This window comes from Hyla sarda, chromosome 3 (genome assembly GCF_029499605.1).
Source record: "Hyla sarda isolate aHylSar1 chromosome 3, aHylSar1.hap1, whole genome shotgun sequence".
Taxonomy (NCBI): Eukaryota; Metazoa; Chordata; class Amphibia; order Anura; family Hylidae; genus Hyla; species Hyla sarda.
Genome location: NC_079191.1, coordinates 167,314,787 through 167,339,175, shown reverse-complemented (window position 1 = coordinate 167,339,175; position 24,389 = coordinate 167,314,787). Strand labels below are relative to the sequence as shown.

The 24,389-nt window shown below is 44.4% G+C and overlaps 1 protein-coding gene across 1 annotated transcript in view; it reads right to left on the bottom strand.

Annotated features, from left to right (window-relative positions):
- Positions 1 to 13,252, bottom strand: part of P3H2 (prolyl 3-hydroxylase 2) — a 223,095-nt gene extending 209,843 nt beyond the window's left edge. The window contains exon 1 of the mRNA XM_056565435.1: positions 13,109 to 13,252. The gene's annotated coding sequence lies outside the window, so the exon portion shown is untranslated. The remainder of the gene's footprint in view (positions 1 to 13,108) is intronic.
- Between the last annotated feature and the right edge of the window lie 11,137 nt (positions 13,253 to 24,389).

Below are 24,389 nucleotides of genomic sequence, written 5' to 3'. Positions count from 1 at the left end.
GCGACGGCCTCTCTCCCCCTGCCTTTCCTGGGGGTATATCGGGGTATACACGCGCACACACGCACCCTCATTTTATCATGGATATTTGGTAAAAAACTTTTTTTACCCAAATATCCTTGGTAAAATGAGGGTGCGTGTTATAGGCCGGTGCGTGGTATACCCCGATAAATACAGTATATATATATATATATATATATATATATATATATATATATATATATATAAATAAATATATATATATATATATATATATATATAGAAAAAAAAAGTTTTTTCCTGGATAACCCCTTTAATGTGTTCCTTTCATATTAAGTCATGCTAAGTTTTCCAACCCAAGCCTTGAACTGCCACCTTGGCTTTAACTTTGACAGGTGCCTACATTTATACAGTGTTTTACAGTGTTTTAATCCCTTAAGGACTCAGGGTTTTTCCGTTTTTGCACTTTCGTTTTTTCCTCCTTACCTTTTAAAAATCATAACCCTTTCAATTTTCCACCTAAAAATCCACATTATGGCTTATTTTTTGCATCGCCAATTCTACTTTGCAGTGACATTAGTCATTTTACCCAAAAATGCACGGCGAAACGGAAAAAAAAATCATTGTGCGACAAAATCGAAAAAAAAAAGCCATTTTGTAACTTTTGGGGGCTTCAGTTTCTACGCAGTGCATATATCGGTAAAAATTACACCTTATCATTATTCTGTAGGTCCATACGGTTAAAATGATACCCTACTTATATAGGTTTGATTTTGTCGCACTTCTGGAAAAAATCATAACTACATGCAGGAAAATTTATACGTTTAAAAATGTCATCTTCTGACCCCTATAACTTTTTATTTTTCCACGTACGGGGCGGTATGAGGACTCATTTTTTGCGTCGTGATCTGAAATTTTTATCGGTATGATTTTTGTTTTGATCGGACTTTTTGATCACTTTTTATTCATTTTTTAATGTAATAAAAAGTGACCAAAATACGCTTTTTTGGACTTTGGAATTTTTTTGCGCGTACGCCATTGACCGTACGGCTTAATTAATTATATATTTTTATAGTTCGGACACTTCCACCTGCTCCCTGTCTATATAACCTCACTTCCCCTTTCCTTCCTTGCCAGATCTTGTTGCCATTGTGCCGGTGAAAGCGTTCCTTGTGTATCCCTAGCCTGTGTTCCAGACCTCTTGCCGTTGCCCCTGACTACAATCCTTGCTGCCTGCCCTGACCTTCTGCTACGTCCGAACTTGCTCTTGCCTAATCCCTTGTACCGCGCCTATCTCTGCAGTTAGAGAGAGAGAGGTTGAGCCGTTGCCGGTGGATACGACCTGGTTGCTACCGCCGCTTCAAGACCATTCCGCTTTGCGGCGGGCTCTGGTGAATACCAGAAGCAACTTAGAACCGGTCCACCGGCACAGTCCACGCCAATCCCTCTCTGACACAGAGGATCCACCTCCAGCCTGCCGAATCCTGACAGTAGATCCGGCCATGGATCCCGCTGAGGTCCCGCTGCCAGTTGCCGCTGACCTTACCACGGTGGTTGCCCAGCAGTCGCAACAGATAGCGCAACAAGGCCATCAGCTGTCTCAACTGACTGTCATGCTACAGCAGCTTCTACCACAGCTTCAGCAACCATCTCCTCCGCCAGCACCTGCACCTCCTCCGCAGCGAGTGGCCGCTCCTAGCCTCCGCTTGTCCCTGGCGGACAAATTTGATGGGGACTCTAGACTCTGCCGTGGCTTCCTGTCTCAATGTTCCCTACATATGGAGATGTTGTCGGACCAATTTCCTACAGAACGGTCTAAGGTGGCGTTCGTAGTTAGTCTTCTGTCTGGAAAGGCCTTGTCTTGGGCCACACCGCTCTGGGACCGCAATGATCCTGCCACAGCTTCAGTCCAGTCCTTCTTCACTGAAGTCCGTAGTGTCTTCGAGGAACCAGCCCGAGCTTCTACTGCCGAGACTGCCCTGCTGAACCTGGTCCAGGGAAATTCTTCTGTAGGCGAATACGCCATCCAATTTCGTACCCTCGCCTCTGAATTATCTTGGAACAACGAGGCCCTCTGCGCGATCTTTAAAAAAGGCCTATCCAGCAACATCAAAGATGTACTTGCCGCACGAGAAATTCCAGCTAACCTGTCAGAACTTATCCTTTTGGCCACCCGCATTGACAAGTGTTTTTCTGAAAGACACCAGGAGCTCCGCCAGGAAAAGGACCTTGATATCAGACCCGCTGACTGGGAGCGCTGCACTGACATTCACGATGTGGATGCGATTCGCATAGCGGGACACGCCCGCTCGCGAATCGCATCCCACTTACCCGTCCCGGTCCCTGGCTGTCACATTCTGGCGCGCGCGGCTCCGCTCTCTAGGGCGCGCGCGCGTCAGCTCTCTAAGATTTAAAGGGCCAGTGCACCAGTGATTGGTGCCTGGCCCAATCAGTCTAATTAGCTTCCACCTGCTCCCTGTCTATATAACCTCACTTCCCCTTTCCTTCCTTGCCGGATCTTGTTGCCATTGTGCCAGTGAAAGCGTTCCCTAGCCTGTGTTCCAGACCTCTTGCCGTTGCCCCTGACTCAGGGCCGGATTAAGAGCATCATGGGCCTGGTGCTGAGGATTTTGATGGGCCTACAAGTGTCCGTGACCCAACAGCTGGGTTGCGGCCATTTGTGGGTTGCAGTGCAACTCCATTTACTTACATTATGTGCGACACATACGACAAACATATGACATATGTAGGTAGCCAGGTAAGTAGCTTGCCAGTTGGATTGTTAGCTAACTAGGTAGATAGCCAGATAGCTAAGTAGAAGCAAGGTAGAGCAGCACATCCGAACAGCGTCAAGGTGATGTGGGTGCAAGTGGGCCCAATCACAGCCCTGGTCGCTGGCGGCAGTAATCGACACAAATAGAAAGCGCAGTGTAGTTTATTTCCTCATATGTGGCAAGCAACGTTTCGACTGTCTGCACAGTCTTTATCAAGCATACAAAAGTGACCAGAGTACTGGTATTTATGTGTGAACACACACCAAATCATTTACAGGGTAATTATAGCAAATCAAAGTGAAAAGGTTAAAAAAAAAAAAAACAATGATCCAGTGTAAAAAAATAAAATACACATACAGTGATCCCTCAGCTTACAATGGCCTCGACATACAATAGTTTCAACGTACAATGGTCTTTTCTGGACCATTGTAACTTGAAACTAGACTCAACATACAATGTACAGACAGTCCAGATCTGTGAAATGTGTCAATGGCCGGAAGAACTGACCAATCAGAATGGGCATTTACTGGTAAAACCCCTGTATTACTGAAGTGCACGCACTGACTGGCTATCTGGTAGCGCCCCCTACAGTACAGGAAGGTATTACATGTTCTGTACACTTTACCTGTACCAGGGTTAGCTGCTCCTTTGGACACCAGGTGAGTGCGGCTCCATGATACTTTTTTAGGACACTGTGTACTGTACAGGACCACGAAGAAGCTCCTGTCCTCTACATAGACCAGTGTTTCCCAACGAGGGTGCCTCCAGCTGTTGCAAAACTACCTACAACTCCCAGCATGCCCGGACAGCCTTTGGCTGTCCAGGCATGCTGGGAGTTGTAGTTTTGAAACAGCTGGAGGCACCCTGGTTGGAAAACACTGAAATAGACAGTGATTACAGCTCCCAGCAGATCTTTCTTATTTATATGTAAGAACTTGCTTTATCTATATTAGTTATCTACTTATTTTTCTTTAATCCTCACTTTTTCCTATTTTCAGATGACATTTTGGGGCTTCAGAACCAATTACCAGGTTTCCATAGAGTACTGGTCTCAACATACAATGGTCGTCCCGAAACCTATTAATATTGTAACTTGAGGGACCATTGTATGGATATATGCGTGCAATGAAATACAATGGGTTTAGTGTTATTACATTTACGTATCACCAAACCGATCATAGCGAAAATATAATCATGATTAAATATGTACAAGAGAATTAAAAACAATGGCGGAGAAGGGGTTAGGTCAAAAACACTTACCACATGTGTAAGTAATCATGGCAACGTGACAGGTTGTATACAGACGCTCACTGCCTCGTGAACATAGAAAATGTGATGTGGCCTATACACAGACCAGTATCACTAATAACACCACAATACAAGGGACATATAAGTCTACCACCCCATGACCACTGACTAAACAATACCGCCATACTGTATGGAAATAAACGCCACTATACACAGACCAGTATCACTAATAACACCACAATACAAGGGACATATAAGTCTACCACCCCATGACCACTGACTAAACAATACCGCCATACTGTATGGAAATAAACGCCACTATACACAGACCAGTATCACTAATAACACCACAATACAAGGGACATATAAATCCTCCACACCATGACCACTGACTAAACAATACCACCATACTGTATGGAAATAAAAGCCACTATACACAGACCAGTATCACTAATAACACCACAATACAAGGGACATATAAATCTACCACACCATGACCACTGACTAAACAATACCACCATACTGTATGGAAATAAAAGCCACTATACACAGACCAGTATCACTAATAACACCACAATACAAGGGACATATAAATCTACCACACCATGACGACTGACTAAACAATACCACCATACTGTATGGAAATAAAAGCCACTATACACAGACCAGTATCACTAATAACACCACAATACAAGGGACATATAAATCTACCACACCATGACCACTACCATTACCACTGACACTGCTATATTCAAATTGAATAAAAACCAATATACAAAAGACGAATAACCCTACACAGGAATAGATTTGAGCTGTACACAGGGGCTGCAGACCATATAGGTTATTATAGTTATATACTCACGGGGCGTCTACTCTTATCTGAGTTGTTCACTTTTCTCTTTCTTCTCCATCTGTCCTGGGTCATCATGAAGATTTCTCCCGATCACAACTCATCTTCACCGAATCTGCCAGACAAACATTTTAGGATTCTCGCTACAGCAAAGTCCTCACCTCTATACAAACTCCATATATGTATTACACTGCCCCATATAGTAGTCCCTTCTGTGCCCTATACAGTATTAGGCCCCAACATTGTCCTCATACATTATAATGCCCCCTCTCATTGCCCCTATATAATATAATGGCCCCTCACATTGCCCCCATATATAGTAATGCCCCCATATATAGTAATGCCCCCTCACATTGCCCCATATATAATAATGCCTCCTTACATTACCCCCATAGATTATAATGCCCCCTAACATTGCCCCCATATATAGTAATGCCCCCTCACATGACCCCCCATATATATAGTAATGCCCCCTCATATAGTAATGCCCCTCACACTGCCCCCATATATAGTAATGCCCCCTCACATGACCCCCCATATATATAGTAATGCCCCCTCATATAGTAATGCCCCTCACATTGCCCCCATATATAGTAATGCCCCCTCACATGACCCCCCCATATATAGTAATTCCCTCTCACATGGCCCCCACACATAATAATGCCCCCCTCACATGGCTCCCACACATAATAATGCCCCCCTCACAGGCCCCCCACACACAATAATGCCCCCCTCACATGTCCCCCTCATATAATAATGCCCCCCCTCACATGTCCCCCACATATAATAATGCCCCCTCACATGTCCCCCACATATAATAATGCCCCCCTCACATGTCCTCCACATGTAATAATGCCCCCCTCACATGTCCCCCACATATAATAATGCCCCTCTCACATGTCCCCCACATATAATAATGCCCCCCTCACATGTCCCCCACATAAAATAATGCCCCCCTCATATGTCCCCCACATATAATAATGCCCCCTCACTTGTCCCCCACATATAATAATGCCCCTCTCACATGTAATAATGCCCCCCTCACATGTTCCCCACATATAATAATGCCCCCCTCACATGTCCCCCACATATAATAATAACCCCTCACATTTCCCCCACATATAATAATGCCCCCTCACATGTCCCCCACATATAATAATGCCCCCCTCACATGTCCCCCACATATAGTAATGCCCCCCTCACATGTCCCCCACATATAATAATGCCCCTCTCACATGGCCCCCACATATAATAATGCCCCCTCACATATTAATGCCCCTCTCACATGGCCCCCTCACATATTAATGCCCCCTCACATATTAATGCCCCCTCACATGGCCCCCTCGTATATTAATGCCCCTCACATATTAATGCCCCCTCACATATTAATGCCCCCCTCACATATTAACGCCCCCTCACATATTAATGCCCCCCTCACATATTAATGCCCCCCTCACATATTAACGCCCCCCTCACATATTAATGCCCCCCTCACATATTAATGCCCCCCCTTCACATATGAACGCCCCCACATACAATAATGCCCCCTCACATGGCCCCCACATATAATAATGCCCCCTCACATGGCCCCCTCACATATTAATGCCCCCTCACATGGCCCCCTCACATATTAATGCCCCCTCACACATTAATGCCCCCTCACACACATATGCCACCTCACACACATATGCCCCCTCATATAGTAATGCCCCCATATATGGAGGTCATGTGAGGGGGCATCACTTATATGGGGGCATTACTATATATGGGGGCCATGTCAGGGGCATTATTATGTATGGGAGGCATGTGAGGGGGCATTACTTATTGGGGGCAAAGTTAGGGGGCATTACTTATTATTACTTTGCCCCCATATAAGTATGCCCCCGTCACTTTGCCCCCATATAAGTAATGCCCCCAGCAAAAAAAACAAAAAAAAACACTCACCTCTGTCTCGTTCCCCCGCAGCTCTTGTTCTCTCCTCTTCTCTCCTGTGCTGACAGCCTCCGCAGAGCCGCTGCCACACAGGAAGCCCGGGATGGAGTGACAGGACGGAGCCGCCGGTTCCTTCCTGTTACGTCAGCTGCCGCACCGAGCGCACGCTCAACGCTGTGTGCGTATTAAAGGCGCACTCAGTGTTAAAAGCTGCGGTCGCTCGGAGATTCGGGACAGGTGTCCCGGATCTGCTGGCGTCCCGGATCCTTCACCTGCTGGCCCATTTGCAAGGGGAACGATGGGGCCTGCAGGTGAAGCGTCCGGTTATGCACATGCAAGGACCGTGCCAGCACCGGTCCCAGCATGTTGCAGCCCTCAGTCTGTGCGGCCGTTTGTGCAGGCCGCCGGGCCTATTTTAACGCAGGGGCCTGGAGCTGCCGCTACATCCGCCCCTACGTTAATCCGGACCTGCCCTGACTACGATCCTTGCTGCCTGCCCTGACCTTCTGCTACGTCCGACCTTGCTCTTGCCTAATCCCTTGTACCATGCCTATCTCAGCAGTCAGAGAGGTTGAGCCGTTGCCGGTGGATACGACCTGGTTGCTACCACCGCTGCAAGACCATCCCGCTTTGCGGCGGGCTCTGGTGAATACCAGTGGCAACTTAGAACCGGTCCGCCGGCACGGTCCATGCCAATCCCTCTCTGACACAGAGGCTCCCCCTCCAGCCTGCCGAATCCTGACATCCATTTTGCTAAGAAAACCTGAAAAGAGGGCGTGGCCACTAGGGAAATGGGCTGTGGTCTCCGAAAAGGGGCGTGTTCCCAACATTTTCAGAAAAACCCAACATATTTACTTAGGTTTCCACACAAAATGTGGTGGAGTTGAGCTGAGGAAAACCAGACAGATCAGAGCACGTGTAAAAAAAAGCAAAGTGTAGGGAAAGGGGAAAATGTAGGGAAACCTTAGTAAATACCGTGGGAAAAAAATAGTAGGGAATTAAAACCCACAAAGAAACCTACACACCACTCTTAGTAAATGAGGGTCACTGTGTCTTCCGTAGTGTGCACAGAGCAGCAGCATCCTATTGAAAACAAGCAAAATTCTGCTGGTTGAAGTTCGTGGTGTGGACGAGCCCTAATTCCCCTAGACCTATCTGCCCCCCCAGACCCCTAAGTCCTCCTCCAGACTCCTGCTCCCAAAGACCCCTAAGGCTAGGTTTCCCCCTTTTTTTTACCTGCAAAAACACAGAAAATCTGCTACAGCTTTTTCCTGTGTTATGGTAATTTTTTGGCATTTTTATCTTGTGCTTTTGCCTTCTCTGGAAACTTAGCCTTAGTCCTCCCCTGGTCCTTAAAGGGGTTCTCCGGTGCTTAGACATCTTATCCCCTATCCTAAGGATAGGGGATAAGATACCTGATCGCGGGAGTCCCGCCGCTGGGGACCCCCGGGATCTTGCACGCGGCACCCCGTTTGAAATCAGTCCCCGGAGCGTGTTCGCGGCAACCACACGACCGGCGGCGTGTGACGTCACACCTCTGCCGCCGTGTGCGTCATGCTCCGCCCCTCAATGCAAGCCTACGGGAGGGGTCGTGACAGCTATCACGCCCCCTCCCGTAGGCTTGCATTGAGGGGCAGAGTGTGACATCACACGGGGGCCGAGGCATGACGTCACACGCCACCGGCCATATGGTCGCCGGTAATCAGACCCGGAGCGAACACGCTCCGGGAACTGATTACAAACGGGGTGCCGCATGCAAGATCCCAGTGGTCCCCAGCGGTGGGACTCCCGCGATCAGACATCTTATCCCCTATCCTTTGGATAGGGGATAAGATGTCTAAGCACCGGAGAACCCCTTTAAGTCCCCCCCCTTCAACACTCCTGGTCCTTCTCCACTATTCCACTTTTCTGCACCCCCTATGGCTGGCTGTATGTATGGCTGGAGACTGTATGTCTGTGTACTGCCCCACTTCAGTGCTCTGACCACCGCTCTGGTCAGAGCACTGAAGAGGACGTGCAGGTAACTTACCATGCGTGCATCCTCGCTGCTCCGCTCCTATGGGCGCACGCACGGGACGTCAGTGATTTCCCTGCGTGCGCTACCTCCCGGCAGCCCCTGCGTTTTCAAAGTTAACGCGGGGACGCAGAAAGGTAATCGGGACATCCTTGTGTCCCGAAAAGATCTTTCAGGACACAGGGATGTCCTGCTGAATGTGAGGGGGGAGGGTGAATTACAGTATTTATCTGCGTATAGCACGCACTGGCATATAACACGCACCCTCATTTTCACAGGAAAATTTGAGGAAAAAAAAAAAGAAATGTAAAATACATGACTTGGAAGCTCTGAACTATATGCCTCATCATCCCCCCAACTTTGATTCCCCTTGATCCTCAGTTTGCCCCCCCCTCCTTCCTCCCCCTTTTATCAGCCCCTGTGCCACATTTACCACCCCCCCCGCCTCCTTTCCCGTGTTTTCCCCTGCTCATCATCTTCCCCTGCTCATTATTGCCCCCCTGCTTATCTTTCCACCTCCCTGCTCATCATTCCACCCCCTGCTCATCATCCCCCCCCTGCTCATCATTCCACATTGTGGGCTGTGACAAGTGACGTCTCCTGCGGCTCCTCTGCACGGCATCAGGGATGTCAATCCTCATTCCCTGCAGTGCTGGCTGCTTAACCCCTTAAGGACGCAGCCCTTTTTCACCTTAAGGACTGAGCCTTTTTTTGCAATTCTGACCACCGTCGCTTTACAATTTAATAACTCGAAAACGCTATTACTGAATATTCTATTTCTGAGATGACATATTCTACTTTATTTTGGTGGTAAATTTTCGGCGTTACTTGCATCCTTTTTTGTTGAAAATTTAGCATCTTTCTAACTTTGAAGCTCTCTACTTGTAAGGAAAATGGATATTCCAAATACATTTTATTTTTATTCACAAATACAATATGTCCACTTTATGTTGGCATCATAAAATGGACATATTTTTGTTTTTTGAAAAAATTGGAGGGCTTCAAAGTCCTCATGAAAATTGCAAAATTTGAAGGGACAGATGTTACAGAACTCCAACTCCCAGCATGCCTGGGCAGTCTAGGCATGCTGAGAGTTGTAGTTTGGCAACATCTGGAGGGCTACCATTTGGGCACCACTGTAACAGTGGTCTCCAAACTGTGACCCTCCAGATGTTGCAAAACTACAACTCCCAGCATGCCCAGACAGCCTTTGGCTGTCTGGGCATGCTGGGAGTTGCAGTTTGGCCTTCCTAGTGGTTGCCACAGTAAAGATCACTTAACTTTCACTTTCATTCCCCCCCCCCCCCCCCCCCACTGTAGTTTCCCTACCTGAGCCAGGTTTCAGCAGTCTCCAGCGACGATCGGGGGTTCCCAGGCATCTTCTCCTCCAGGTACCGGCCTTCATCTTCTCCCCACGTTCCCCTCGACATCCAGGGGTGGGCAGAACGGGAGTTTGCCTTGGCAACCCACTGTCCTGCCCTGACATTGGTCAGAATCAGTTCTGACCAATGGCAGGGGATAGGAGGAGATCGCAGCACTGCGACCTCGCTCCTAGCCCTCAGGGTGATCGGGGCTGTCACTGACAGCTCCGATCATCCCTATTTTCCGGGTGATCGGGTCACCAGAGACCTGATCAGCCCGAAATAGCAGAAAATTGCATGTCTGAATTGACATGCGATTTTCTGCAATCGCCGACATGGGGGGGGGGGGGGGGGGATGGGGGTTGGTCTCAGGACCCCCCTCAGCGATGTGCTGGGATGCCTGCTGAATGATAGCCGCGGGGACCGGAATTCCCACGGGCGTATGCATACGCCTCACGTCCTTAAGGACTCGGGACGCCCGGCGTCCTTAAAAAGTTTAGCAGTCTGGCCACGGCAGCAGGAAATGATGAGTGACGTCCCTGATGCCGTGCAGAGGATCCACAGGAGATGTCACTAGTCACAGCCCACAAGACCCAACGCATTACCTGAGCCTGCCTGCAGGACTGTAGCCCTTGTTTACTGTCTTGACCTTTTGAATACCAAAGATCTAAAGCAGCCTGCAGCCTACGAGAGCAAGTGATGGGGCAGGCAGCAAATGGTGCTTTGTTCTGTCATAGTTTTCAAATGAATTTGCATCTGATGCTGATGCAGGGGAAAGCAGCATTGCTAGAGACAATTGATGGTTCAAAAAGTTGGCAGAGCTTTTCAGGACCATATAACAGTACAAGAGGAACAGTGCCTAAAATTCTGGTTATAATGGATGCGGCTTGTTTGAACAATTTAGCAGAGAGGCTATCCAATAAGAACATTTACCCTAAACTATCCCTGAGTTAGAAGTCATGACTAGCTGATCCAGAGTAATAATTCAGCAATTAAACAACATCATAACAATTTCTCCAAATGAGCTAATAGACAGAAGACAGAACTGCAGGATGACTTATAATTGTAACACATAGCTATTCTCTGGATCATTTTTAAAGCAGATCTACAGTATTAGATATGTATATTGCCCTATGTAAGGGCAGCACATTATAGCTACAAGTTTGCACTTATAGTAGCCAAAACAACTTAAAAATAGAACAATTTGGCTAATAGGAGCACTCAAAGAAGACAATATAGCTTAGTTCTGATCAGTTATGAGTTTGCTATATTCATTAGGGTATATATATATATATATATATATATATATATATATATACTGTATATTATGAACAAATGGAACATAGATGGCCCCTCTAAGTGCAGTAGTTTTTTGGTGCATGGTATATAGGTGTGTGATAAAGTACAAATAAACATTAACATAGGTAAAATAATTTCCCATGATAAACACATGTACCTCTAAATAAATTATATAGTTTCCAAATAACAACGCTATATGGTGTTTGAGGTAATATTATCACCCTACATGTAGCCATCCTACTGTTATAGACCAAATCCTGTATACTGTGACCAATATTACCATTAAAACTAGTAAACAGGGAGGAATATTATCATTATACATATTACCATCATACTGTTACTAAACAAAATCCTGAATACTGACCAATATTACCAATAATACCAATATATAAGGAGGAATATTATCACCATACATATTACCATAATACTGTTACTTACTAAATCCTGTATACTGACCAATATTACAAATAATAGCAGTATACAAGGAGGAAATATTATTACCATACATATTACCATCAATTACCATCATACTGACTGCTGAATGCTGTATATTGAGACCAATATTGCTAAATAACACCTGTATATAAGCAGGAATATTGTCATCATACATACTACAATCATACTGTTACTGACCAAATCCTGTATACTGAGACCAATAATTTCCATACAGTGACCATATACACATACAGTGACCATATAGCAGTAGATATCAGCATTACACAGGCTCTGTACTGATTGCATACAGTTTGATCTGGTGACTCTCAGGTAACATCTTATCTAAATGGAGTCATTCACTTTCCTTTCTTTTCTCTATCTGGCCCAGATCGGCATGACGATTTCTTCCAGCCACAACTCGTTTCCACAGAACAAGACAAACATTTTAGACTCTGCATTTTACCAACCCCTATAGTGCTCAATACAGTAATAATAACCCCCTTGGTGTCTCCCTCAGTAGAGTGGGTAGATAAGTGGGTTGGAGAAGAGAGGTAGGTCATTCCAGTAAGTAGACAGGTCCATTTACATAGTTTCTCCCTTTATACAGGTGCCCCAAATAATTGCCCTGGATCCCCAGCAGACAGCACTGCCTTCTCCTGTATGTGCGGTACACAAAGGAGTACACAGAGGAGATGTAACCTCTGCCCCCGCCGTGCAGTGCAGGCGCCGGTGACGTCACTCACCGTTGCCTGCACTGTGGAGGAAAGAAGATGCGGGCCTCTGTTGCTGAGGAGATCTCTGCATGGGACATCAGGTGAGCATTATTTTTTTTAAACCTGGGATAGGGGGGGGTGGGAGGAACTCTGCTGCCGACACCTACTGTGGGGATACCAAAGCACCTAGCTAGTCACCTACCTACATATCTGGCTTTCTGATCTACCTACCTATTTACCCGGCTACCTACCTACCTGCCCTTTTACTGTGCAGTACACCAAGGAGGGCATTATTACAGTTTGTGGGCCTATAAATGTGAAAATTGTCTAGAGGAGCGTAGGGCACTGGATAAATGCAGAATCTAACATGTTTGTCCTGCAGATGAGATCGACATGGCGGTCTGATCCAGACAGAGAAGAAAAGGAAAGAGGACGCGCTGATCAGAAAATATGTAATTGTGAGTCCCTTTATGAAAAGTACATAAAGAAAAAATAGACCAGCTCACCGCCCTGTAGAAGTAGCCACTGGAAGGGTAGTTGGTGGAGGAGCACGGATGCAGGTCAAGCTGTGTAGCCAGTTGCAATAGAATCCAAAAAGGAAAAGGAAATTCAGCTCCCCCAAGTGAGTCCCTTTATGTAACTGTAATCACTCATATGGTATACATATCGGGGGAGATTTATCAAAACACGTCCAGAGGAAAAGTTGCCCATAGCAACCAATCAGCTCACTTCTTTCATTTCTAACAAGGCTTCTGAAAAATTAAAGAAGCGATCTGATTGGTTGCTGTTGGCAACTGGGCAACTTTTCCCCTGGACAGGATTTGATAAATCTCCCCCATCCTGTGTACAGCTGGTATCTTCCGCCATATGGTCCTGTTTATAATCACCTATATTGTATACATATCTACTGGTTTGTGTATAGTGGTTTTATTTAGTGGAGTATGGCGGTATTATACAGTAATTGTGTGGTGGCATAGGCGTGCGCAAGGGGTGTGCCGGGTGTGCCTGGGCACACCCTAATCAAGCCCAGGCTCAGGGGCGTCACTAGGTCATTTTGTTCGGGGCCTGGGCCCCGGATGTTAACACATGGGTCCCGGATGTCAGCTGCCCCGGCTTTTTTTTAAATCTTCCTCCATTTTTTAAATATATTTATAAAACAGTGGGGCCGCAGAAGGGGACCCCGCTCAGGGCAGGTCCTCCAGTCCCAAGTTCATTAGGCCGGGCCGGGGACACTGCTACTTTAGGAGTAGCACACTTCCGTGCGCAGGCACGCCCCCCAGCCCCGGCTGCTCCAAGCAGGACGGAAGCTCTGAGCTTAAACCACTGCAGAAGGCAGCTGTTGGCTGTCCAGGCATGCTGGGAGTTGCAGTTTTGCAACAGCTGGAGGCACCTCTGGTTGGGAAACACTGACCCATACTATATTCTACTATATAGTCCAACATGCTGGGAGTTGTAGTTTTCATTTGGGGCAGCTGCTGAGCCACAGGCTGTATCAAGGCATGCTGGGAGTTGTAGTTAGTAACTAACTGCAACTCCAGAATTTAATCAAAAAGACAAAAGAAAGCAATCAAAAGGTCCCATCGAAACAAAAATGGAACCGTTAAAAAACACAGATCGGGGCGCAAAAAAATGCCCCTCATACAGGACGTATAAGGAGAAAAAAAAAGTTATAGGGGTCAGAATAGGAGAAAATATCCCCCGCATATGTGTATCCTGTGATGTCACGCATATATAATTAATTGTGTGTATATTTTGTGTGTTTTTATACACTGTTTTTGCACTTTATATGGAGTTTCTCCTGAGAGACTACTTATACTCAAGTGCAATAAGATAAATGTGTGCTAATCCATAGGTGACCGGTGGCAGCCTGTATATTTTGTAGTGTAAGTCGATATTTTATTGGAACCTAATAAAAGGTATATTTTATTGTATGGAAGGTCCCTATTCAAATCAGTGTCTATATTATTAATGTACTGGGAGACCCACCATTTTAACCTGAAAAGTGTTAATTCCTACCTGCCAATCTAGCTAACAACCTACCTACCTGGTTTCCCACTTCCCTGGCTATCTAACTACCTGGCTAACTACATAGCAAGCTGGCTACCTGCCTACCTACCTGGCTATCTAGCAACCTAAATATCTACCTACCTAACTATCCATCTACCTAACTACCTTGCTACCTACCTAGCTATCTATCTACCAAGCAACCTAACTACATAGCTACCTAGCTAGCTAACAACCTACCTAGCTAATTGCCTACCTGGCTACCTAGCTAGCTACCCACCTATGTTGCTAATAACCAACCTTGATACCTACCTAGCTATCTACCTAGCAACCTAACTACCTACCTGTATGGCTATCTACTTAACTAGCTAACAATCTACCTAGACACTTAACAAGCTATCTAGCTAACAACCAACCTAGCTATGAACATACCTAGCTACTGACATAGTTGCAACCTACCCATGTAGCTAGCTACCTACTTACCTGCCTATCTACCTATCTAGCTAGCTAACAACCTACCTACTTTCAAACATGTTTTCCCTGCAGATGCTAAAGAGATGGTTTTTACCTGGAAGAAGTTGACACGTGTCAGTCTGATCCAGATGCACAAGAAAAGGAAAGAGGACATCGCTGATCAGAAATGATGTTACCTGTGAGTCCCTAGATGTAACTATAATCACCTATATGGTATACAGATCCTTTGTACAGCTGGTATCTACCTTTATATGATCCTGGATACAATTACTTATATGGTATACAGGTCCTGCAACAAAGTCCAAGACCACAGCACCAAAAATTATAAACTGATACGTGCAAAAGAGCTGTAGTTTATTGGTTCCCCAAAAGTTTTTTTTGAGGAACCAATAAATAATAGCTCTTTTTTTCCAATTTTGGTGCTGTGGTCTTGGACTTTCTTGCATGTTTGGTATCCGGATTGGGTATCTGGATGACTACGGGGACAATGGATTTATCTAGTGCTGTCTTATCTGTATGTGTGCATGCAAGCAAGAGTGTATTTGTGTGTTTTTATATGTGTGTGTGTATGTATATGTATGTATGTATATGCATATATATATATATGTATATATATATATATATATATATATATATATATATATATACACGCATGCGTGCGGCGTGAGTTCGTGCTTTAGGGTGCACACCTAATGCAATGGGCTGCGCACGCCTATGCGTGGTGGTATATATTTACACATTGTAAACTGATATTATTGGGCATGGGAAAATTATTTTATCTATGTTAGGGTGGTTTCACACCATGTTTTGTACTTATGGTTCCCGTATACGGCTGGGAGGAGGGGGCGGGGCTGAATCGCGACGCCATATAGGGGAACTGTATTTAATGCAGGTCTATGAGCCGACCGGAGTGAACCGCAGCCTCCGGTCGGCTGCGTTTTCGGCCGTATGCGGTTTCCCGACCGCAGGCAATAACGTGGTCGACCGCCCCCCTCCGATGTAGTGATGACCATTGGACACTGCAGGACTGGTATATATCCCAGGACCCCTAGTGGCCAGTTTTTTGACTGGCTTTTTCAGTATGAAATATTGAAAATTTCCTAATGAAAACAATTGCAAAACCTATTGGTTTTGCATGCTTTACAACATATCAAAAGTTTTTATATCTGACAGTGCCCATTTAATCCCTGAAGGAAGCAGCCCTTTTGGGCCTTCAGGACACAGACAATTTTATTTTTACGTTTTCGTTTTTTCCTCCTCGCCTTCAAAAAATCATCTTTTATATTTTCATCCATAGACTAGTATGAAGGCTTGTTTTTTGCGCGACCAGTTGTCCGTTGTAATGCCATGACTCACTTTACCATAAAATGTATGGCACAACCAAAAAAAAAAATACTATTTGTGTGGGGAAATTAAAAAGAAAACCGCAATTTTGCTAATTTTGGAAGGTTTCGTTTTAATGCCGTACAATTTATGGTAAAAATGACACGTGTTATTTATTCTTTGGGTCAATACAATTAAAATGATCCCCATGATAACGTACTTTTCTATTACTGTTGCGCTTAAAAAAATCACAAACTTTTAACCAAATTAGAACGTTTAAGATTTTGAAGACCTATAACTTTTTCATTTTTCTGTATAAGCAGCGCTATGAGGGCTCTTTTTGACTTTTTTTTTAACATTCACGCCATTCACCGTACGGTATCATTAACATTCTATTTTAATAGTTCAGATATTTATGCACTCGGCGATACCAAATATGTATATAAAATATTTTTTTAACACTTTTTGGGGGTGAAATAGGGAAAATGGGACAATTTACGTTTTTATTGGGGGAGGGGGTTTTTCAAATTTTTTTTACTTTATTTTTTACTTTTTTACTTTTATTTTAACACTTTAATAGTCCTGTAGGGGACTATTTATAGCAATCATTTGATTGCTAATGCTGTGCAGTGCTATGTATAGGACACAGCACTGATCAGGGTTATCAGTCATCTTCTGCTCTGGTCTGCGGGAAGGCAGATCAGAGCAGAAGATGCCCGGAAGGCAGCGGAGGCAGGTGAGGGGACCTCCTTCTGCCGTGCTGGATGATCGGATCGCCGCGGCAGCACTGCGGGCGATCCGATCATCCATTTAAGTGACCGCGATGCTGCAGATGCCGTGATCTGTATTGATCACGGCATCTGAGGGGTTAATGGCGGACATCCGCGGGATCGCTGATGTCCGCCATTACCGGCGAGTCCCTGGCTGCGATCAACAGCCGGGACCTGCCGCGCATGATCTGGGCATCACTCCGATGCTCGCGGTTATGCTTAGGACGTAAATGGACATCCAGGTGCGTTAAGTACCACCTCACCAGGACGTACATTTACGTCCTTCGTCGTTAAGGGGTTAAAGAACCAAATTAATTAACCCTAGAATGACCACAACTACACAAAAAAAAAATCATCTGAAGAGAGAGATATCCATTCCATATCTACACTAAAATGAGCCAAAATGTGCCTACAACTAAGTACCCGAACAGTGAAACAATATGATGGGCTATGTAAACCTTATATCACGATGCTATAGGTTAGACTACAGTTTAGTTATTCACATGAATATAAAACCATACTGACTAAATGCAATGACATATCTGCCCTGAGTAAACTTGGACCTCACCCAAAATGTTTCACCGGCCAACTTCCTCTGGGAGTGCCATATAAGACCTAATGATCTGGTGGATGAAGCTCCTGTAAATTAAAGAATCATCCACTAAAAGAAGTTAGTGATCCCTAGGATATTTTATAGGCAGAATGTCTTTTTAGTGTTGGACTATTTTTGTTGTGATTTATTTCCTTCTGCATGGATAGAATGGCCATATTAACTGTGAAATTGGAAATGTTTGTCTTGTTTACCTTACTGGCTGATACTGTAGTGATTTATGCTGCTGCCAGCCTTTCAACAGAACAAACAAAATTCATTTGATATACTGAAAGCCTAAAAAATCAAACCCCAGATGTCTTATTTTCAGGAGCTATTTGTCTGACTGATTCTGTTATTTTGCTCTTCATGGCTAGTTATTCTACTCTTGACATCCAATTATAGACAGTTTTATATGAAAATATAATACACATGGGTTAAGGTGCAGGACTGAGTTACTTATTCATTTTTTTTTTTTTACCATCTAAGTGTACAGGTAGGAGTGTAAACCACTCAGGATAACAACAAGGATTTTGCTGACATCTATGATTTTTTATGTGAGTTAGGGTTACTAATGTGTCTAGTAGAAACTAATAAACAATTCACCAAACTTTTTTTCCCTTCATTTAAGCCACATTAACATGAGCATATTGAAAGGGACACTCTGCCCCTAAGCATCTTATCTCTATCAGATAAGATGTCTGATCGTGGGGGCCACTGGGACCCCCCGCGATCTCTGCTGTGGCACCCCAGTCATCCGGTGCAAGGAGTGAACTTCACTCCATGCCGGATGACTAGCGATGCCACGCCGAAGGCTCGTGAAGTCAGGGTTATGGCCCCTCGGGCTGTCACACCCCCTCCTATAGACTTGTTTGAGGGGGCGTGGGGTGAAATCACGAGGGGGTGTGGTCGTGACGTCACAAGCCTTCAGCGCCGCAGCTGGCGTTCTAAACTCCGGGTGCTGCAGGGAGATCGCGGGGGATCCCCCACATCTTATCCCCTATCCTTTGGATAGGGGATAAGATGTCTAGGGGCAGAGTAGCCCTTTAATCTACTTATGGATCTCATATTTCTAAGGAGAATCCCACCTCACAGTGGGAGAAGTGCTGCAGTTTGCATCCACTGTCACTCACTGGCACAAAAAAACTTGCACGAGGATGTGGTCCAGTGCAAGCCCTTCTCCAAAGGAGAGAAGCCCCCAATAAACCAAGCCCTTCGCCTCCAGGCCAAGGTTTCAGGTACAATGTCTCCTTTTACCAAAGCTACCCAGGGACTGAAAGTGCTCATGGTTAACAACTAGGTGCCAGCCAGGTTGTCACCAAGGAAACAGTAAAACTGTTTTGGCATCCCTACTAAAGCAGGGATACCTGGGGTATGGCAGGGAGGTAAGGTACCTAATGGCCACACATACCTCCCCTAGACCGGCAGGAGGAACATCCAGAAAGGCTACTGCACCCTGACCAATCCTAGTGAACATAAAAAGAACACAAACATGAGCACAGTGACAAAACATAAATAATAAATAAGTGAATGTGCAGAGTCTAAAACTGCCCAGACATCCAGCCAGATCTATAAAAATTCCTCTGCAGATCAACAGCCAGAAGGCCGGAAAGCAAGAGGTGAGAGCTTAAAAAGTGTATGCTATGTGCCATCTTTTAAGTGAATTCAGGCACCCTGGGGGTCACCACTCCCAGGGCACTTTTACACCTCAGCTCTTACACTACCCGAACCATGGGGCGAGATCCAGAGGGTACAGGTCGCTCCAGAGTCTGTTACAGGGCCCACACAGCTGATCTTGGTACACCTGCCGCACTCTGTGTGGTTCCCCATCCTGCCTTGGTGGTCTACCACACTGCCAACTAACAAGAAAGGTACTACACTTGATCTTAGCCAAAAGTCAGAGAAGTGATGAGTGGGATAAAAAGTAAAAACCCCGGGAATACTTAGATTCTGCTCCCAACAGGTATTAACTAATTATTGATATTTTAACTACCCTAGACCTCAAAGATATCATACTGTATTATGAAATGTATTTGCTTTAAGTTACACTCTACCAAAATAACACTCTTCCTGTCAGACAGAGGCGAATATTTTGCTGATACCAGATCATGTTTCCCACTCAATCAATTAGTTATGTCTACAAATTCATGTCATCTACTGCAAGGGAAGTGAGAGTGACTGCCAGTGAGACATGAGAATGAAAGGGGGATACTCAGGGAATCAAAAAGCAGCCCTATGAGAAGTAATTTGACAGCTACATCCTATCCCACCGGAAATTAGGAGCCCAGCTAAACATGCAACAGAATACTTGAACATAGATCTACTGCCAATCTGTGCTTAGGAATCAAGTGTTCAATATACGGTATCTGTACTATAGTTACGGTATAATTATAAATGCTATAATGTGTTTAAATTTAGCCCTGATCTTTCAGTCCCCCAAAGAATTACCAGATAAAGGACCCTTTGTATATCACATTTTCTGGTTAGCCAAAGTTTCTTTGCACTTTCTGTGTAAATGCATCATATAAAACTGACATCACAGTTACTTCCAAATCACTCAGTAAATCAAAGATTAATAAACATGCAAATCTCTCTTAAACATATTCAACAGTAATTACAAGTCTAATAGCTCAAGCGCCACTATATACTGTGTGAGTGTACTTGCGACTTTCAATGCTGGTGATGACGTTTACACTGTGTCAATGAATGAAGTACAGTTTAGAAACAGGAAGAGATTCTGTCATTTGGCTTGTAAGTCGGTTTATTTTGGATTATGTGGTAGGATTTTAAATGAGCCATTGGGGAATGATCATATTTAATTTAAGTTAGCAAGTCAATTACATCCCGTGGATTGAATGTTATGTATAAAATGCTATGAATATCATTCAGTTTATTAATCTGTAGCCTAAACATATCCTTTGATCAGTAAAAAGAAAAAAAAAACATTTCTTTATAGGTTCATAGGTTCTTTAGACATACTAGATGCCTTATAAATATCTAAAGTACAAATGAAAACAAAACAATATGCACTAAAATATTATCTAAAAGTAAAAATAATCTCTTCATGCTATTTTAGGCTAAATAAATGCATTTACTACAATTCATGCACCCACATGTTCCCCTAAATCATACATGTTGCTTCTTAAAATGTATCTTTCATTTTAGGGAACTTTGTAGAATAAGCTGTCCTGCATGTGTTTATGAGATGTACCACTATTTTGCATTATATAATTGTAAATGGCATTTTTTAAAACAGATTTCTGCTGTGCATCACTAATCACTAAATCACTAAAGTTTCCCCTGAGCTGGTGGGATGACTCCCACACAATGAATGCAAACACACAGAAGATGATACTGGTATTTTATGTCTTTACAGTACACCCTTAGAAGCAGTAGCAGAATGGAGGACATTACAGAGTAGGAATGAGCAGTCTAAGCTGTAAATTATGCGCTGAGATTAGATCAGATATATCAGTTTATAGTAAACCTGAGCATTCTCTCCATGCTATTCTACAAGATGGAGTGTTAACTCCTTATATCATTACAACTGACACTGTCCGTTCTGGCATATATTTAAAAAAATATATATTTTTGTTGGGGATTACGGATTTTAAGAGTAACTACATAATAAAAGTTATGTTTTAAGGGCTGTATAATAGGAGTTTTTTACCCTGGGGTTTGGTAATTAGATCTGGGACATAACTTGCTCTGGCAAAAGCCAGACCTGGACTGGCTATTTCTGGGTTCAGCAATCTCTGGGAGAGGGAGTTGGACAAGGGACTTTTTCCACCACTGTTCTAGAAGTTTCTGTATAGAAACAACCTGGGAAGCATCAGGTTACCAAGACGTTTGATATACAGTATGAAAAATTGTAATACACTCTTGGAGTACTTTTGTGTATGCTATTTGGACAATGCAATGTACAAAACAGAAAAGGGTTTCTCGCAGCTACATGATAACTTAACAGGCTTTGTAGTTGGAACACAGGTACCAGGATACCACCAGAACAGCAGTTGCAAGGGAAAGCATACAACTACTCAATATGAACAGGTTACAATAAGATGAAAAGTCACTTTTTGATGAATGGAACTGGAGAGGATTGTTTGGATGATAATACAAATGAATGATAATGACAGTGTCCAGGAATGAAACAAAAGATGGCAAAAGAAAGACAAACACAGAAAAATAGCCTTACAAATTCTCCATAATCTTTCCCTAAAAGTTTCCCTTAACTCCCCTAAATGCATACAGAAAAGAAACATGTAATATCCTTGCAATAGGCCCAGTCTAAACTATGCTAAAAGAAATACACAGAAGAAACCAGGACTCATAAAAACACACAGATAAGGCAACACTTAGGAAATTGTTAGAGAAACACATTAAACAAAACTCTAGGACCAGGGTTTTTCAATATTCCTAAAACCAAAATTGTCTGGTTTTGCCCATTAAAACTAATCACAGCTCAGGTTTCATATCTTAAGTAAAATGAAAGCTGAGCTGTGATTGGTTCCTATGGACAAAACCAAACAGTTTTGATTTCAGGAAGCATGATTAATCTGGGCCTATGACCTCTAAATACCGATATTAGAATAACACAGACAGGAGTCAAGACATTAACAAGGGACTAAGACAAGAACATTAAACTAAATTGAGTCAACATGGATATGTTAAAAGAACACTTACTCTATAGCACTGAGAACCTGAAACCAAACAAATCAGGCCTGAGCAATAAAGGATTGCCTGGTCCATTACTTTGGAATAATTCTTATAGGGATATTCTGCCCCTAGATATCTTATCCCCTATCCAAAGGATAGGGGATAAGATGTCTGATTGCGGGGGTCCCACCGATAGGAACCCCCATGATCTCTCCTGCAGCACCCCCTGTCATCTGGTGCACGGAGCAAAGTTTGCTCCATACACCAGATGACAGGGGGTGCTGTACGAGAAATCACAGGGGTTCCTAGCGGCAGGGCCCCTGTGATCAGACATCTAATCCTTTGGATAGGGGATAAGATGTCTAGGGCAGAATACCCTTTTAAGGCAGCTGTCTAATAACTGTCTCCGACAGCCTAGTAAATGAGAGCAGAGAAAATAGCAGGAAGATTCCTGCTTTTTGTAACACATAGAACATTTTCCCAGAAGCTTTGTGGAACATCCAAGTGGTCTTGGGCACCGTTTTTAGCTTGTTGTACTCTTGGAGTAATCCTAACAGTTCACTCATTTATTGGAAGAATAGCAACTGTCCTGAATTTTCTCCATGTATAGACAACTAGCTGAATACTTGGTTTGTGGTCTGGGCTACAAATGGGAACGAGCTGCCTGAAACTAATTACCACAATAACAACAATACATAATAATGATAACAACAATAATAGAATAACAATGATAGTAATAATGATCATAGTAATAACAATCATAACAATACCAATGACTATTAAACCTAGCAATAACAACATGGATAATGATAACATACAGTGGTTAGCATTGTGCCCAAAACCAGGACCGTGGGCAAGCCTATAGAGGGACAAAAATCTGGCAGTAATGCAGAAAGCAATTATCACGCACTACGTCCGAACACCAGACCTTAGAAGAAATCGGCCTAAGTATTGCCGAATACCAGGAACCACATGATGACAAACCCATTGCCTTGAGGCACAGGGGGGTACAAATACCCGTGTCTCATCCGCTCTACTGACAGTAATGCATCCCCCTGCAGACCTGGCAGTCGAAACGGGTGTACTACCACCTATGTGCCGAAATATTATTGCTCTGAAGCCATGTCAGCAACAATAATTATGCAGTGCATTCACCTGCAGACGTGGCAGGCATAATAGGTAAATCACCGCCAATGACTCTTGATATTATTGCTCTAAATGCTCTAAAATGCGTCAGTACCAATAATTGCGCAGTGCAACCCCCTGAGGAAGAGACAGGCATAATAGGGAATGAACGTATACAACGTATAAGGTAATGAATATATAAAACATATAAGGTAATGAACGTATACACCATATAAAGCAATGAACGTATAAAACGTATAAAGCAATGAACGTATTCAATGCATAATGCAATGAACGTACACACAGTAGAAAGCAATGAAAGTATACACCGCATAAATTAATGAATGTATAGAACTCATAAAGCAATGAACGTGCATGTGTGGGTGTCTGTCTGTGTGTGTGTGTGCATGTGTGTGTGTCTGTCTGTGTGTGTGTGCATGTGTGTGTGTCTGTCTGTGTGTGTGCATGTGTGGGTGTCTGTCTGTGTGTGTGCATGTGTGGGTGTTGTTACGCCGAGCGCTCCGGGTCCCCGCTCCTCCCCGGAGCGCTCGCAACATCCTCGCTACGGCAGCGCCCCGGTCAGATCCACTGACCGGGTGCGCTGCGATACCGCCTCCAGCCGGGATGCGATTCGCGTTGCGGGTGGCGCCCGCTCGCGATGCGCACCCCGGCTCCCGTACCTGACTCGCTCTCCGTCGGTCCTGTCCCGGCACGCGCGGCCCCGCTCCCTAGGGCGCGCGCGCGCCGGGTCTCTGCGATTTAAAGGGCCACTGCGCCCCTGATTGGCGCAGTTGTTCTAATTAGTGTGTTCACCTGTGCACTCCCTTTATATACCTCACTTCCCCT